At 48.1% G+C, this 15,087-nt stretch overlaps 1 protein-coding gene and 1 pseudogene across 2 annotated transcripts in view; both read left to right on the forward strand.

The window, feature by feature from the left end:
- The window catches only part of LOC100544252 (protocadherin gamma-C5), a 194,703-nt gene that overhangs the window by 104,660 nt on the left and 74,956 nt on the right, over positions 1-15,087 (forward strand). The gene's annotated exons all lie outside the window — the stretch shown is intronic.
- LOC109364198 (protocadherin gamma-A5 pseudogene) lies at positions 1,793-11,022 on the forward strand (annotated as a pseudogene).

Raw genomic sequence — 15,087 nt, forward strand, 5'->3', positions numbered from 1 at the left:
AATTTGAAATATTTCTCACATTAACTCTTTTTCTTTTAAGTTTCACAGTCATGGCAGAAGAGCAGGTGAGTTGGAAGCATTCTGAGAAGTGGTGAATTTTTCCTAAAATGAAATCCTCCAACTTGTAGTTAAGGGAAGAGTTTAGGGCCCTACTTGCAGCTTAAACACTGATTAGATTCCAGAAGTTGCGGGATTGAATTTTAGTGTCCCCAGGGATGCCCATTGTTCCTTCTCAAGGAGCTTCTCAGCCACTTTTATCTTTCAATGCTTAGATGTGCTGCTTGACTGGGGACAGCATTTCTTGGCGTTATGTCCATGTACATACGTTGTATTCCAAAAAGCAGCAAATACGGTGTATGGATTTTTTGTTTGTTTTTGTTTAGTAATGTGTTGTATGTTCATAAGCCTTGTTCACATCACACACTAGCTGGGCATTTCAGGAAAGCCAGAGCTAGTGTGTAACGGCAGAGATGTGAGGGTAACTCTTTGCTCTCTTTCTTTATTATTCCTCAGCTCTAGAAGTAAACCTTACAAGTTTGGAAGGTGCATCAGAATTGCAGAAATGAGGGAGTCATTTCCGTATTTCGAATGTGTAGAGCTGTCAGGGGTAAAACTCGTATATGCTTCTCTTTCAAAACAATATCACTGAATGAAATGCTCCTATTATCACCTGACAAAAATAGGAGTGTGGGTGCACATGGTGCTGACAGAGTCAGAGGCTTCAGAGTGCAGTGTGTGAGAGCTTAGCTTAGAGTTTGGAAAATTCTTGGGGTAAGGAAGGTCTGTCTGGCTTCTTGAAAGCAAACCTTCTTGTCTGCATTTCCTTTCACATCTGGTGCCAATACCTGCAAGTATTTCTGCTGGTTTCTTTGTCCTTAGAGTCAGCATTAGCTCCCCAAGAATCTTGCATTTGGCAAAAATTGCATATGTTGAACAGGCCTGGGATGATAGAATGCAGCTGGAGGCACTGACTTCTGTGATGCTGAAGGCAATGAAGAGCGGAAGAATGTTGAAGGTGGGGGGAAGATGTTCCCTGAAAATACTGATCTTTAGCCATATCAGATCCTGTATAGTGCTGTCATATTGCAGCTGCATGTACACCTGGATGCTTGTCACCGAAGGGCATAATTTCCTTCACACCAAATGCCATGGTGTTTTCTTCCGATGTGTGAGTAGGTATCTGGTTTGAAAGTGAAGTGAACTGAAGGCAAGGCCAGAGTTTTCAGATGTTCCAGTCTCCAAGATTGCTCACATACTAGGTGGGTCAGATGGGTACAGACGGCCCAGACAAAGAATGGCAGAAATTATTTCTCTGTCATTTTTGTGTAGATGTTCACTTGTACATGTCTTCCAAAGGCTAGAGATTATTCTTCTTGCAACGCAGACATAGAGATTACAGATCAGAGAGATCTGGCAGTTCAAGAGCATCAAGTCTGCTCTTGAATCTGGAAGATTGGTGGGTCAGCATGACTGTACAAAGCTTTGATTGCTAGTATTGGGTCAAGCCTAGTGTCTATGTCATTAGGTCCCTTTCTTTCAACGTTGTGGTGATCGTGAATGGCTGTCTTCTTTGTATGAGCCACCAACCAGTACAACTGGGTGTAAAATCATGACATACAGAGATTCAACTCCAGTTTTTATTGACTAAATGCTCATTCTAAGGCAAAATGGTATCAATGAAACTACACACTGCAGCAGTGCCCCTCATAATGACCAGCTTTATAATTAGAATCACAAGTATCTGAAATGACTGAGCTACTGGTTTGCTGGAAGGAGTTTTGGAGAACACACCATGTTCCTCTACCCATTGTTGTAATCAGGACGTAGCAAAAGGTCATCCAGCACTGCATATATCCTTGAAGTCTCAGAGCCCTGTGGCATGCTAGTTACACAGGCAAGTGGTACAGGCTTCTCTGCAATGCTCAAGTACACTTCTTACTGGTTGTTCACAGTTCTTGGAAGACTGGAGGCCCAGAGCCTGCCATCTCAGAGGGCTCAGGAGAACTGCTGGCTCCATGTCTAAGACTAAGAAGAAGAAACTACATGGATTGGGAACTCATATTCATGATGCACTGGAGAATGTGAATGGGAGATTCTCTTTGCAGTTTGCTCTGGATACAGGGGAACAGATTTTTGTAGGCAGTTGACACTGAAACAACGACAGAAACCACGAGTAAATGGAGTTCTGCAAAAATTAGATGATACTCAGAAGTATTTAGAGATAGAATTAAAAGTACAGATTCTCCTTGTTAATTATTAGAAGCAAGACACCCAAGATAAACACATTTCCATATCCATGATCATGATGGCCTTGAAGAAAGAAGTAATTGTTTTGTCCCCTCTAAGAAGAGATTTGTTAACAAAAAGCAAATGAAGATGCAGCTTGATCTGTCAGCTGGATATTTGTTTCTTTACATATGCAGAAACACCATGTAGAGCCAAGCTACTGCCTTGCACGAAAAATGTTTTTGGAGAACACAACCATGCTTTTCTACCCACTGTTCAATCAATCGGTAACAGAAAATCATCAAGCATTGAATACGCCCATCACCTCTGATCTGCCTGCAGCATGCTGACTACTCGGGAACATGTTACAAACTGAAGTGGAGAGCTTGTGGCCAATCGCAGCATTTATGGGGAGGGCTGAGGGGAGTTGCTGTCTCCTGCACTATGATAGGGAGGAATCGTTTGGTTTTGGAACATCGATTTCTGGTATGAACTTGGCACGTGGAATCCCTTTCCTGTGTGTGATGAAGAAAGTGTGCTAGTTTCTTACAGTCAGTTGTCATGGAAGTAAAAGAAATCCAGAATGTGTGCAGTACATAAATTATTAAGGATGTGTGGAAAACTTCGGAACATTAGCGACCGCAAGAAGAATCTGTGGACACCTGAAGGGAGACAGGTCATGTGCCAAAACGGGTTAAGATTCAGAAGTGTAAAGAGATGGAATAAATCACAAAGACTCACCTTGGTCTGAGTAAGAAATAATGGACTGAAGGGAAATCTCTGCCGCGGTAAGACAGTAAGCACCAAGAATAAGACGCATGTCGTCTCAATCGAGTAGAGAACTACCGGTTGAAAGGAAAAGTAAAAGAATATTACGAAATAGCTGAAGGAGTGCAGCGTGCGGCCGTTGTGCGATGAAGGCGGATCCGGCGCCCGGTGGAGCCGTGCGTGCAGTGCCGGTCGGCGGCTGCGGGCGCCGCTGTTCACCGCGGAGGAGAGGAAGGAGCGGAGCGCTGCAGGCAGCCCCGCCCGCTGCGGCCCGGCTCGCTCGCTCGCTCTGTCGCTGTGTCGGCGTCCGGGCGGGCTGCGAGCGGCCCCGCGGTGCGGAGCGGTGCTGCAGCGAGGCGGAGGGGCGGCGGGAGCGGTGCGGAGCGGACGCCGAGACGGAGCCGAAGAAGAAGGAAAGGGAGAAGAGGAAGCAGAGCTCGGAGTGAGAGCGGCGCGTAAGCGGCGATCGTGAGGTGGCGGCGGTGTTGCGGTGGCGGCGGGACCGTGCGGGAGATGTGCGCGGCGAGAGAAGGGCGCTGTGGCCGGAGGCAGCGGGCGCTGCTGTGCTGCATGTTGGTGGCGGCGTGGGAGGCGGCGTGGGGGCAGCTGCGCTACTCGGTGCCCGAGGAGCTGCCCAAGGGCTCGTTCGTGGGCGACGTGGCCGAAGACCTGGCGCTGGAGCTGGCGGCGCTGGGCGGCCGCGGCGCCCGAGTAGTGTCCCAAGGCAGGACGCAGTATTTCGCTCTGCATGCGAGCAGCGGCCACTTGGTGACGGCCGAGAGGATCGACAGGGAGCAGCTGTGCCGTCTGCAGGAGAAATGCGTGCTCCGCTGTGAGCTGATCGTGGAGGGCGAGATGAAGGTTTATGCAATCGAAGTGGAAATCACGGACGTCAATGACAACGCACCCAGTTTCGAGGAAGTCCAAGTGCTGGAAGAAATGAGCGAGACGACAGCTATAGGATCCGTGTTTCCTCTGCCTACAGCTCACGACCCGGACGTGGGTGTGAATTCCCTGCAGAGCTACGCGCTGAGCGGCGACGAGCACTTCTCGCTGTCGGTGCAGGCGGGAGCCGACGGCGAGAAGCGTCCCGAGCTGGTGCTGGCCAAGGCGCTGGACCGGGAGGAGGCGGCGTTTCACGAGCTGCTGCTGAGGGCGAGCGACGGCGGCGAGCCTGCGCGGACGGGCACGGCGCGCATCCGCGTGGCTGTGCTGGACGCCAACGACAACGCGCCCGCGTTCAGCCAGGCGGTGTACACGGTGCGAGTGCCCGAGGACGTGCCCGTGGGCTCCACGCTGCTCAGCGTCACCGCCACCGATCCCGACGAAGGAACCAATGGAGACGTGAAGTATACTTTAAAGAAAGCCACGGAAACAGCGTCGAAAATCTTCTACCTCGATCCTGAAACGGGAGAAATCAAGTTGGTGAGAAACCTGGACTTCGAGGAATGGAACTCCTATGAATTGGAGTTGCAGGCACGAGACGGCGGTGGCCTTTTCGACAAGGCGAAGGTGTCGATCTCGGTGACGGACGTGAACGACAACGCGCCCGAGATTTCGGTGCGGTCGGCGCTGAGCGAGATCTCGGAGGACGCGGCGCCGGGGACGGTGGTGGCCCTGCTGCACGTGCAGGACCGCGACTCGGGCGCCAACGGGGAGGTACGGTGCAGCCTGGGCGAGAGCGTGCCGTTCCGTCTGGAGCGGGCGCTGGACGACTACTACAGCGTGGTGACGGCGCGGGAGCTGGACCGCGAGCGGGCGTCGGAGTACAACGTGACGGTGCGGGCGGCGGACGGCGGGTCGCCGGCGCTGCGGAGCGGCGCGGTGCTGGCGCTGCGGGTGCTGGACGTGAACGACAACGCGCCGGTGTTCGCGGAGGCGCGCTACAGCGCCCGGCTGCCCGAGAACAACGCCGAGGGCGCGCTGGTGCTGACGGTGCGCGCGTGGGACGCGGACTGGGGGCAGAACGCGCGCGTGCGCTACCGGCTGCGGGAGGGGCGGCTGCGGGGCGCGCCGCTGTCGTCGTACGTGTCGGTGCAGGCGGAGACGGGCGCGCTGTACGCGCTGCGCTCCTTCGACTACGAGGAGGTGCGCGAGGTGGAGCTGTGGGTGCGGGCGGAGGACGGCGGCGCGCCGCCGCTGAGCAGCAACGTGTCGGTGCGGCTGCTGATCGCGGACGAGAACGACAACGCGCCGCAGGTGCTGTACCCGCCGGCGGCGGCGGCGGCGGCGGCGCCGGGTCCGGGCTCGGGCTCGGGGTCCGTCGCGGGCGCGTGGAGCTGGGCGGGCGTGGAGCTGGCGCCGCGGTCGGCGGAGCCCGGCGCGCTGGTGGCCAAGGTGGTGGCGGTGGACGCGGACGCGGGGCAGAACGCGTGGCTGTCGTACGAGCTGGCCAAGGCGACGGAGCCGGGGCTGTTCCGCGTGGGGCTGCACAGCGGCGAGGTGCGCACGGCGCGCTCGCCGCTGGCCCGCGACGCGGCCCGGCACAGCCTGGTGGTGGTGGTGAAGGACCGCGGGCGGCCGGCGCTGTCGGCCACGGCCACGCTGACGGTGGTGCTGGCCGAGAGCGTGGCCGAGCTGCTGTCGGAGCTGGGCAGCGCGGCGGCGCCGGCCGAGCCCGCGGGCGGCCTGACGCGCTGGCTGGTGCTGGCCGTGGCGGCCGTGTCGTGCCTCTTCGTCGCCTTGCTGCTGCTGCTGCTGGCGCTGCGCCTGCGCCGCTGGCGCCTTTCGCGGCCGCCTCGGCCGCCTTCGGCCGGCGGCGCCTGGCGCGGCGTCCCGGCCTCGCACTTCGTGGGCATCGACGGCGTCCGCGCCTTCCTGCGCTCCTACTCGCACGACGTGTCGCTCACGGCCGACTCGCGCAAGAGCCAGGCGCGCTGCGCGGCCGGCAGCTGCTGCGACACGCTCCCGGCCCGGCCGCCGCCCGACGAGGCCGCGCCGCTGCGCGGGGAAGACGCTGCCGCGCACCTCGCCGCCGAGCCCGACGCCCTCACGGTGAGTGCTGCGACCGCGCCGCCTCCCGACTCCTTCCCTTCCTCTCCGTTCAGCTGTCCCTTTGCGTTTGGCATTCCCCGATATCACCTTTCCCCTCCCCGCTCCAGGCTTCCTTTGCCGGCGGGGCTGTTGGCAGTACGAAGTCATCTCTTTCTATGTCTAAATTAAACACGCCTTTACTTCTGACCTCCCCACATTGCACTGACTTTTGATCCTGATGTCCCGAATATACATAAGCAGTGTTCTGTTCACCGGCTGTCGAGTACCTTTTTATTATTTCGACTTCTGTGTCTATGTACACTTCCCTATGGTAGCATTGTGTTTGATCAATGTGCTTGATTAATCGAATGAGCAAATCGTCCTTCGGCGTTAACTATTTTCCTGTAATCACCATCAGTCACAATCTCTACAGCCGGTAGCGTTTACCTATTCCTTTTGAAGGTGCATTGTGTGAATGGCTTGTGATGAAAGCACGGGATGTGTTTTGCTGTTTCTCGGTCTTTTATCAATACCCTGATGACCTGATAACAGTAGATCAGGGCGTATTTTTGCTAACACTTCGTATGGCATCTGCCGTGTTGGGGTTTTATCACTTTAATGTCTAGTTTCATAATGTGTGGGCAGATGCAAGAGTGATGTCTCTGTAGTGTCAATGCTATTTATCACTTTGGTAGATTCAACATTATTGCCTTGTTTCTTTTTGAATGCTAAAGAGGGATCACAGTGTAGTTGTTAGCCCTTTCAAGGCTGGAATATCAGTTGTAAATACCCAGTGGTGGAGATATTTGTGTACGTGTGTTGAATGATTAAAGCTGTCAATAGGAATAGTTTTATATTCTTAGGTTTCAGTAAAACTCTGCTGAATGAAGTGTGGTTCATGATCAACTTATTGCCCAGTGCTGTTATAGTTGATGATGCAGGTGAAGTCTGTGAATTTTGAGAGAAGAAGGTGAAAGGCTGGTGTTGAGCCTAAGATGTAATTAGTTAGTGTGGTTTTGAGAAGGGTAAGAGTTTGTTTTCATAGCTGGTGCAAAGCCCTGTGCTGGTAACAGTATAATCCTCATTTCCCAGTCATTAGAGGCAAGGATAATTGTCTGGAAATGTAGATTTCACCAAGGTTGTTTGTGGAACAGCTCGTTAGAGCTAGAATGGCGTATGATCCCAGTGTGAATCCTCATTTATCCAACTCTAGTATCCTGTATCCCTATTATGTACATTTCCTTCACTGTGATTTTCATGTCTTCAGACCTGTACTACCTGGATGGATGTGGTTCATGTTTTCCATTTCTGGCCTATGCTGTTACACTGCAAAATGAGAGTGTTGTATTACAGGAAATTCTTCCTTTGACAAGGTCTCAATCAGCTGTAGGCAAGATCTTCTGTGTGAGGTAAAAGGAAGAAGGAGATTAAAGAGGATGTCTAATAGTTTCTTGGAAGCCTTAACTTCTAAAATAAGCCCACAAGAGGAGGCTTCAGCTTATGGCTTTCTTATTTCTGTGTGCTTTCAACTATGAATTTGTTTCGACTGCCACCTTATACTTTGCATTGCTGGCTGGGCTGGATAATTTTCCAGTAGCTCATGGTCTTGCAACAGGAGGTGAATGACCCTATGTCTAATTTCTGCTTTCCATTTAAACTCTCTACATCCTCTCTGCATGATGATATGTTGAGGGAAGGAATGTCCCTGTATCCACTCCTGTCATGGTCTTTGTACATGGAGTAGAGAAACAGGCTGAACTACTGGTCCTTTGAAGCTTTTTGTTATCAACAAATATTATAGACAATTAAAGGAGTATTATTTGGAAATGGCTTGTGGATGTTGCATTTGAAGAACCTGTGGAGGAAAGAGGATTGTTGGAACTTTGACCACATGGGAATGGAGCAGACTACGCTAGAAGGTAATTGGTACGGTAAGAGCCACGTTGTGGATTCATCACTTGTCAGGTTTGCCTTGCTTCGTGTCAAAGCTTAAACTATTCCACAGTGTGGAATAGAGCTTTCAGATTACAGGTTTACAGCTGTGTATACACACTTGGATACACTTATGTTTCCTTCAACTGTCACCGAATGACATGCTCTTGCTAGGAGCTGACAGACCGCTTCATGTTGGATGGTGCAAGAAAAGGTAATGAACGCAGAGCAAGGATGGTGAGTGGCTGCATTTGTATGTGGACAGCAGGTGGGTCAGCAGAAATATTGTGTGTAGCATCATTTGATTTCATGGTTGGTGCCAACACCTGTGGTGTGTACAAACCGTTTTTTTGCCCAGTTCCAACATCTGACATGATAATGGTAATCCTCTGATGATAAAATTTCTCTCTGTAAGTTGAAAGATGTTGCATATCTCTTATAGCTTATAAATGGTGTGTATTTAGATGTAAAGTTGTGATGTAGAGTTTCATTCTAGTTGAAATTCTGTTTATAGGCCTTCTTCCCAGGGTGGCTGTTTTCCCTGTTTCCCATTTTCTGGACAGAGCATATGCGTTTGGAAATGATAAGGCTGTGTGGTGAAATCTCCTGGCCTTCCTTGTGCAAGTCTCAACGAAGACATGATGACAGAATGCTATGTGTGACACTGAATTCCTCGTGGTTTGAGTTGTTAGAATTAGGGTACTCTGTTTAGGTTGAGGCTGGACTTGATGATTTTGTAGGTCTTTTCCAACCTTAGCAATTCTGATTCTATGTTTTCCTCTCATAGTTCTCATATTAACTCTTCTTCATAGTCAAGAGAATGAGCAGGAGAGTTGGAAGCTTTCTGAGAAGTGGTGAATTTTTCCTGAATTGAAATCCTCCAGCTTGTAGTTTAGGGGAAGAGTTTAGGGCCCTACTGGCAGCTTAAAAACTGATTGGATTCCAGACGTGGTGTGATTGAATTTTAGTGTCCACAAGGATGACCATTACTCCTTCTTGAGGAATTTCTCAGCCACATTTCTCTTTGAATGCTTCCATGTACTGCTTGAGTGATGACAGCATTTCCTGGCTTTATATCCATGTACATAGGTTGATTTTGAAATAGCAGCAAAAATGGTGGGTGTGTGCTGTTTTTGTTTGTTTGGTTTTGATTATTAATGTTTTATATGTTCATGTTCATATGTCATCCACCAGGAGGGTATTTCGGGAGAATCAGAGCTTGTTTAGAATTCCAGAGATGTGAAGGTAACTCTTTGCTCTGTTCCTTTTTTATGTCTCTGCTGCCGATGTAAACCTTAAATAATTGGAATGTCCATTACAATTACGGAAATGAGGGAGTCGTTTCCATACGTTAAATTTGTAGGGCTGTCAACGATAAGTGCTGTGTGTATTTCTCTTCCAAAACAATGTCAGTGGATGAAATGCTGCTGGTGGTGTCTGACGTAAGAGTAGGAATGTGGGTGCTGTCCATGGTGCTGATAGAGCCACAGACTTCGGAGTGTGTGAGAGCTTGGCTTTGAGTTTGAAAAATTATTGGGGTAAGGAAGTCTGTGTGGCCTCTTGAAAGCAAACTTTCTGGATTTCCTATCACATCTGGTACCGATGCCTGCAACTATTTCTGCTACGATCCTGGTTTCTTTGTCCTCAGAGGCAGCGTTAGCTCCCCAAGAATCTTGTGTTCGGCAATAGTTGCATATGTAGAACAGGCCTGGGAAGTGAAGGAGAAAGAATGCAGCTGGAGGCAGTGAGTTCTGTGACATTAAAGGCAAAAAAGAGTTGAAGAGTGGTGTGGGAGCAGATCCCATATAGTGCTGTCGAATTTCACCTGCATGTATAGCTGGATGCATGTCTATGATGGGACAAGATTTCCTTCACACCAAGTGCGATGGTGTTTTCTTCTGATGTATGGTGTGCAAACATACTAGAAGGATTTGATGACTGCAGACAGCCCAGACAAAGAATGGTTGAAATTATTTGTCTGTCACTTTTGTGTCGATGCTCCCTTGTATGTCTTAGTTTTCCAAGGGCTAGAGATTATTTTTCTTATGATCTAGAGATCACAGGCAGTACAAGAGCATCAAGTCTTCCCTTGAATCAGGAGGACTGATGGGTCAGCAGTGTATTTGGCTGTACCATGTTTTGATTACTTGTGTTGTGTCAAAGTTAGTGCCTATTTCACCGAGCCCCTTCCTTTCAGTGTTGTGATGATCATAAATGACAGTTTTTTTTGTACAAGCCTTCAACCAGTACCAGTGGATGTCAAATCATGGTGCACACGAAAATGCAGCTTGAATTTTCATTGACTTCTGAGTGCTCATTTTAAGGCAAAGTTGTGTCAATTAAACTGCACACGGCAGTAGTGGATCTCCCATGGGCCTACTGTTTCTTTATAATCAGAATCAGAAGTATTTGAAATGACTGAGCTACTGGTTTGCGAGAAGGGCTTTTGGAGAACACAGCCACGCTCTTCTACCAATTGTTGAAATCAAGAGTTGCAAAAGATCATCAAATATTACATACACAGAAGAACTCTCAAAGTCCTGTGGCTTGCTAGTTATGTTGAAAAATGGTACAGACTTGTCTGCCATGCTTGTGGCCACTTCTTGTGGGTAGTTCTCATTTCTTGGAGGACTGGAAGCACAGGGTCTGCCATCTCAGAGGGCTCAGGGGAATGTCTGGCTCCTCATCTAACCCAACAAGGAGGAAGTACGATGATTGGGAACTTGTCTTCATGATGCACTGGTTAATGTACATGGAACATTCCCTTCACGGTATGTTATGGACACATGGGAAGCACTTATTTTTTTGTCTGATTGCATAGAAATAACAACAGTAAGCAGGAGTGAATGTAGCTCTTAGCTGTGGAAAGACTAGAAGAATAACCAGTGGAGTTTGTGGTGGAGATGCTGCAACTGAAAAAGAAAAAAAAAAAACAACAAGAAAATCCTCAGAACTATTTAGAGTTGGAATGAAAAATGAAAAGTTGTTTTTGAGAACACAGCCATGCTCTTCTACCCATTGTTCAATCAAATGGTAACAGAAGATCACCAAGCATTGAATACGCCCATTACCTCTGGTCTACCTGTGGCACGCTGGCTACTCAAGAACATTTTACAAACTGAAGTGGAGAGCTTGTGGCCAATCGCAGCATTTATGGGGAGGGCTGAGGGGAGCTGCTGTCTCCTGCACCATGACAGGGAGGAATCGTTTGGTTTGGGAACTCCACTTTTTGTTGAATTCTACCATGGCTCAGGAAATTGCTTTCCTATGTGAGATGGAGAAGGTGTGGTGGTTTTCTAAAGGCAGTTGACATGGAAGTAACTGAAAAGATGAATGTATGTAATGGTCAGATTATTAAGGGCATGTGGAAAACTTCAGAACATTACATTTGAGTACGACTGCAAGAACAAACTGTGGATGCCCTCACTGAGATAGTTCTTGCACAAAAACGGGTTCAGACTCAGAAGTGTAAAGCGATGGAATAAACCACAAAGGTTCTCCTTGCTCTGAGTAAGAAGTAGTGGAGTGAAGAGGAACTCTCTGCCACCCCTATGCAAGGTGTACCTTCAACAAAACAGTATGTCGACTCAATTGAGACGAGAATGAGTGGAAGAAAAGAAATGCCGGGAATATTACGAAATTGCTGGAGACGGTCCTTAAGCAATAATGAGATACGAGTCATGAAAATGACATAGAGATGCAATGCAAGAGGGCAACACATCCAAAAGACCAGAAAGAAAAGGATGCCCAGAGGAGCCCTATGCTATCTCTGAGATCACGAACACCAGTCCAGTAGAAAGGACTACATAGTCACCTGAAAGAAGATAATAAGTGCAGGATAATAAGGGCGTCCCGGCCTCGCACTTCGTGGGCATCGACGGCGTCCGCGCCTTCCTGCGCTCCTACTCGCACGACGTGTCGCTCACGGCCGACTCGCGCAAGAGCCAGGCGCGCTGCGCGGCCGGCAGCTGCTGCGACACGCTCCCGGCCCGGCCGCCGCCCGACGAGGCCGCGCCGCTGCGCGGGGAAGACGCTGCCGCGCACCTCGCCGCCGAGCCCGACGCCCTCACGGTGAGTGCTCTGACCGCGCCGCCTCCCGACTCCCTCCCTCTCTCCTCACTTGCCTCTTTCTCGAAGTTTTGCCTCTGTGCCATCTCGCGTTTCCCCTCCCCTCCCCTGAGTTTCTTATTTTGTGTGGCTGTTGGCAGTACAAGTCTCCTCCTCTAATCGCTGAAGTCAACTCGCCTTTACTCTTGATGTTCTCAGTATGCATAGACTTTTGGCCCTTCCATCCCCAATTTACCCAGAGGTTGTTTCTGTTTCTGCCTGAAGAATGACTTTGGGTTTATTTGGAATTCAGTATCAATATACATTTCTCATTTCTTGCAGTGTGTTTGATCATTATTGAGTATACTGAATTGAATGTTCAAATCTTCGTTTGGGGACATCAGTTTGCCTGTTTTCACAGTGAAACAGCATCTTTACAGCTGGTAGTTTTTGTCAGTTGCTTTGGAATCCTGTGTGTGAGTGGCTTGTGGGGAAAACGAGGATGTGTTTTATTGTTTCTCAGTCTTTTATCAATACCCTGATGACCTGATAACAATAGATCTAGGCGTGTCTTTGCTTCTATGGTATTGGGAAATCGGGATTTTATCACTTTCATGTCCATTTTTAAAATGTTTTTTGCGGATCCAAGAGTGCTCACTGCAATGACAGTGCTGTTTGATTCAGAATTTTTGCATTGTTTCTTTTTGAATGCTGAAGGCGGATCCCAGTGTAGTTGATAATACATTCAAGACTGGAATACCACTTATCTGTGTTCAGTGTGTGAGCTGTTTGCATTCTTTCTTTGAATGTTTGAATTTGTTACAAGGAAGAATTTTATATTCTTAGGTTTCTGTGAAATAACTGCTGAATGAAGCGATGTTCATGGTCAGTTTAGAGCCAAATGCTGTTACAGTTGATCGTGCAACTGAAGTGTGTGAGTGTTGGGAGAAGGTGAGAGGCTGGTATTGAACTTAAGAAATAGATAGATAGTGTGCTTTTGAGATGGATACATTTTGATTTCATAGCTGATGCAAAGCTCTGTGCTGTTTCCACTACCATCCTCATTTGTCTGTCATTAGAGGCAACGACAGTAGCCTAGAAGTGAGTTCATCAAAATTGCATGTGGAATAATTCAGTAGAGCTAAAAGTTCCTACACTGTGATTTTCATGTCTTCAGGCCTGTACTTCCTGAATGGTTGTGGTTCATGATTTCTATTTCTGTCCAATGCTCTTACGCTGCGAAATAAGAGTGTTGTGTTACAGGAAATTCTTCCTTCCTTTCACAAGGTCTCAATCAGCTGTAGACAACTTTTTCTCTGTGGAGCAAAAGGCAGAAGAAGATTAGAGAGGGTGTCTTGTAGATTATCAGAAGAATTACCTTCTGAAACAGGCCAACAAGGAGAGACTTCAACTTACGATTTCTTTGTTTCTGTGTGCTTCCTACCATGAATTTGTTTTGACTGCCACGATATACTTTGCATTGCTGTCAGTTTTGAATAACTTCCCAATTGCACGTGTGCTGGGTGTGATGGGTGCATGGTCTTGAAACAGGAGATTATTGGCCCTGTGTATAATTTCTGCTTTCCACTTAAACTTTTGTCATCCTCTCTGCATGATGATATGTTGAGGGTGAGAATGTCCTTGTATGCACCCCTGTCATGGTATTTGTACACATAGTAGAGTAACAGGTGGAACTACTGGTCCTTTGAAGCTGTTTGTGTTCAGCAAACATGAAATATAAATTTAGGAGTATCATTTGGAAATGGCTTGAGGATGTTGCATCTGAAGAACTTGTGGAGGAAAGTGGTTTGTTTGAACCTTGACCTTACGGGAATGGAGCAGACTACGTTAGAAGGCAACTGGCAGGATAAGAGCCACCTTGTGGGTTCATCACCTGTCTGTTTTTCTTTGTTTGTTGTTGAAGGTTAAACAAGTGTACAGTGTGGAAGAGAGGCCTCAGTGAAGTGAGTGACCTGACTTGCATGTTTACAGCTCTCAGGCAAAGGACTTGGATACGCTTATGTTTCCTTCAGCTGTCACTGAATGACATGCTCTTGCTAGGAGCTGACAGACTGCTTCATGTTGTGTGTCTCCTTGGTGCAAGTGAAGGTTGTGAATGCAGAGCAAGGATGGTGAGTGGCTGGATTTGAATGTGGACAGAAGGTGTGTCAGCGGTGATGTTGTGTGGACAATGGTTTGGATTTGTGGTTAGTGCCTACATCTGTAGTATGTATGAACCATTTTTTCCCAGTTTCAATGTCTTGCATGGTAATGGTAGTTCTGTGATGATAAAATTTGTTTCTGTATGTTGAATGCATATCTCTAATGGCTTATAAATCCTGTGTGAAACCTCTCACGTATCTAGACGTGACATCATGATGTAGAGTTTGTTCATAGCTGTATTTCTGTTTGTAGGCCTTCTTCCCACGGTGGCTTTGTTCCCTATTTCTCATGTTCTGGACAAAGTGTATGTATTTGAAGATGATAAGGCTGTATTTTCAAATGTCCTGGCCTTCCTTGAGCCAGTCTTAAGAAACACAGAAAGTCAGAATGTTATGTGTGGCATCAAGACTGAATCCCTCATTCTACGGTTGGTAAGTGTTAGAGCAGTTTGGTTAGGTTGAGGCTGGACTTGATGATTTTGGAGGTCTTTTCCAACCTGAGCAATTTTGATTCGATGGATTCCTGAAATAATTTGAAATATTTCTCACATTAACTCTTTTTCTTTTAAGTTTCACAGTCATGGCAGAAGAGCAGGTGAGTTGGAAGCATTCTGAGAAGTGGTGAATTTTTCCTAAAATGAAATCCTCCAACTTGTAGTTAAGGGAAGAGTTTAGGGCCCTACTTGCAGCTTAAACACTGATTAGATTCCAGAAGTTGCGGGATTGAATTTTAGTGTCCCCAGGGATGCCCATTGTTCCTTCTCAAGGAGCTTCTCAGCCACTTTTATCTTTCAATGCTTAGATGTGCTGCTTGACTGGGGACAGCATTTCTTGGCGTTATGTCCATGTACATACGTTGTATTCCAAAAAGCAGCAAATACGGTGTATGGATTTTTTGTTTGTTTTTGTTTAGTAATGTGTTGTATGTTCATAAGCCTTGTTCACATCACACACTAGCTGGGCATTTCAGGAAAGCCAG

Source organism: Meleagris gallopavo, chromosome 15 (genome assembly GCF_905368555.1).
Source record: "Meleagris gallopavo chromosome 15, MGAL_WU_HG_1.1, whole genome shotgun sequence".
Taxonomy (NCBI): Eukaryota; Metazoa; Chordata; class Aves; order Galliformes; family Phasianidae; genus Meleagris; species Meleagris gallopavo.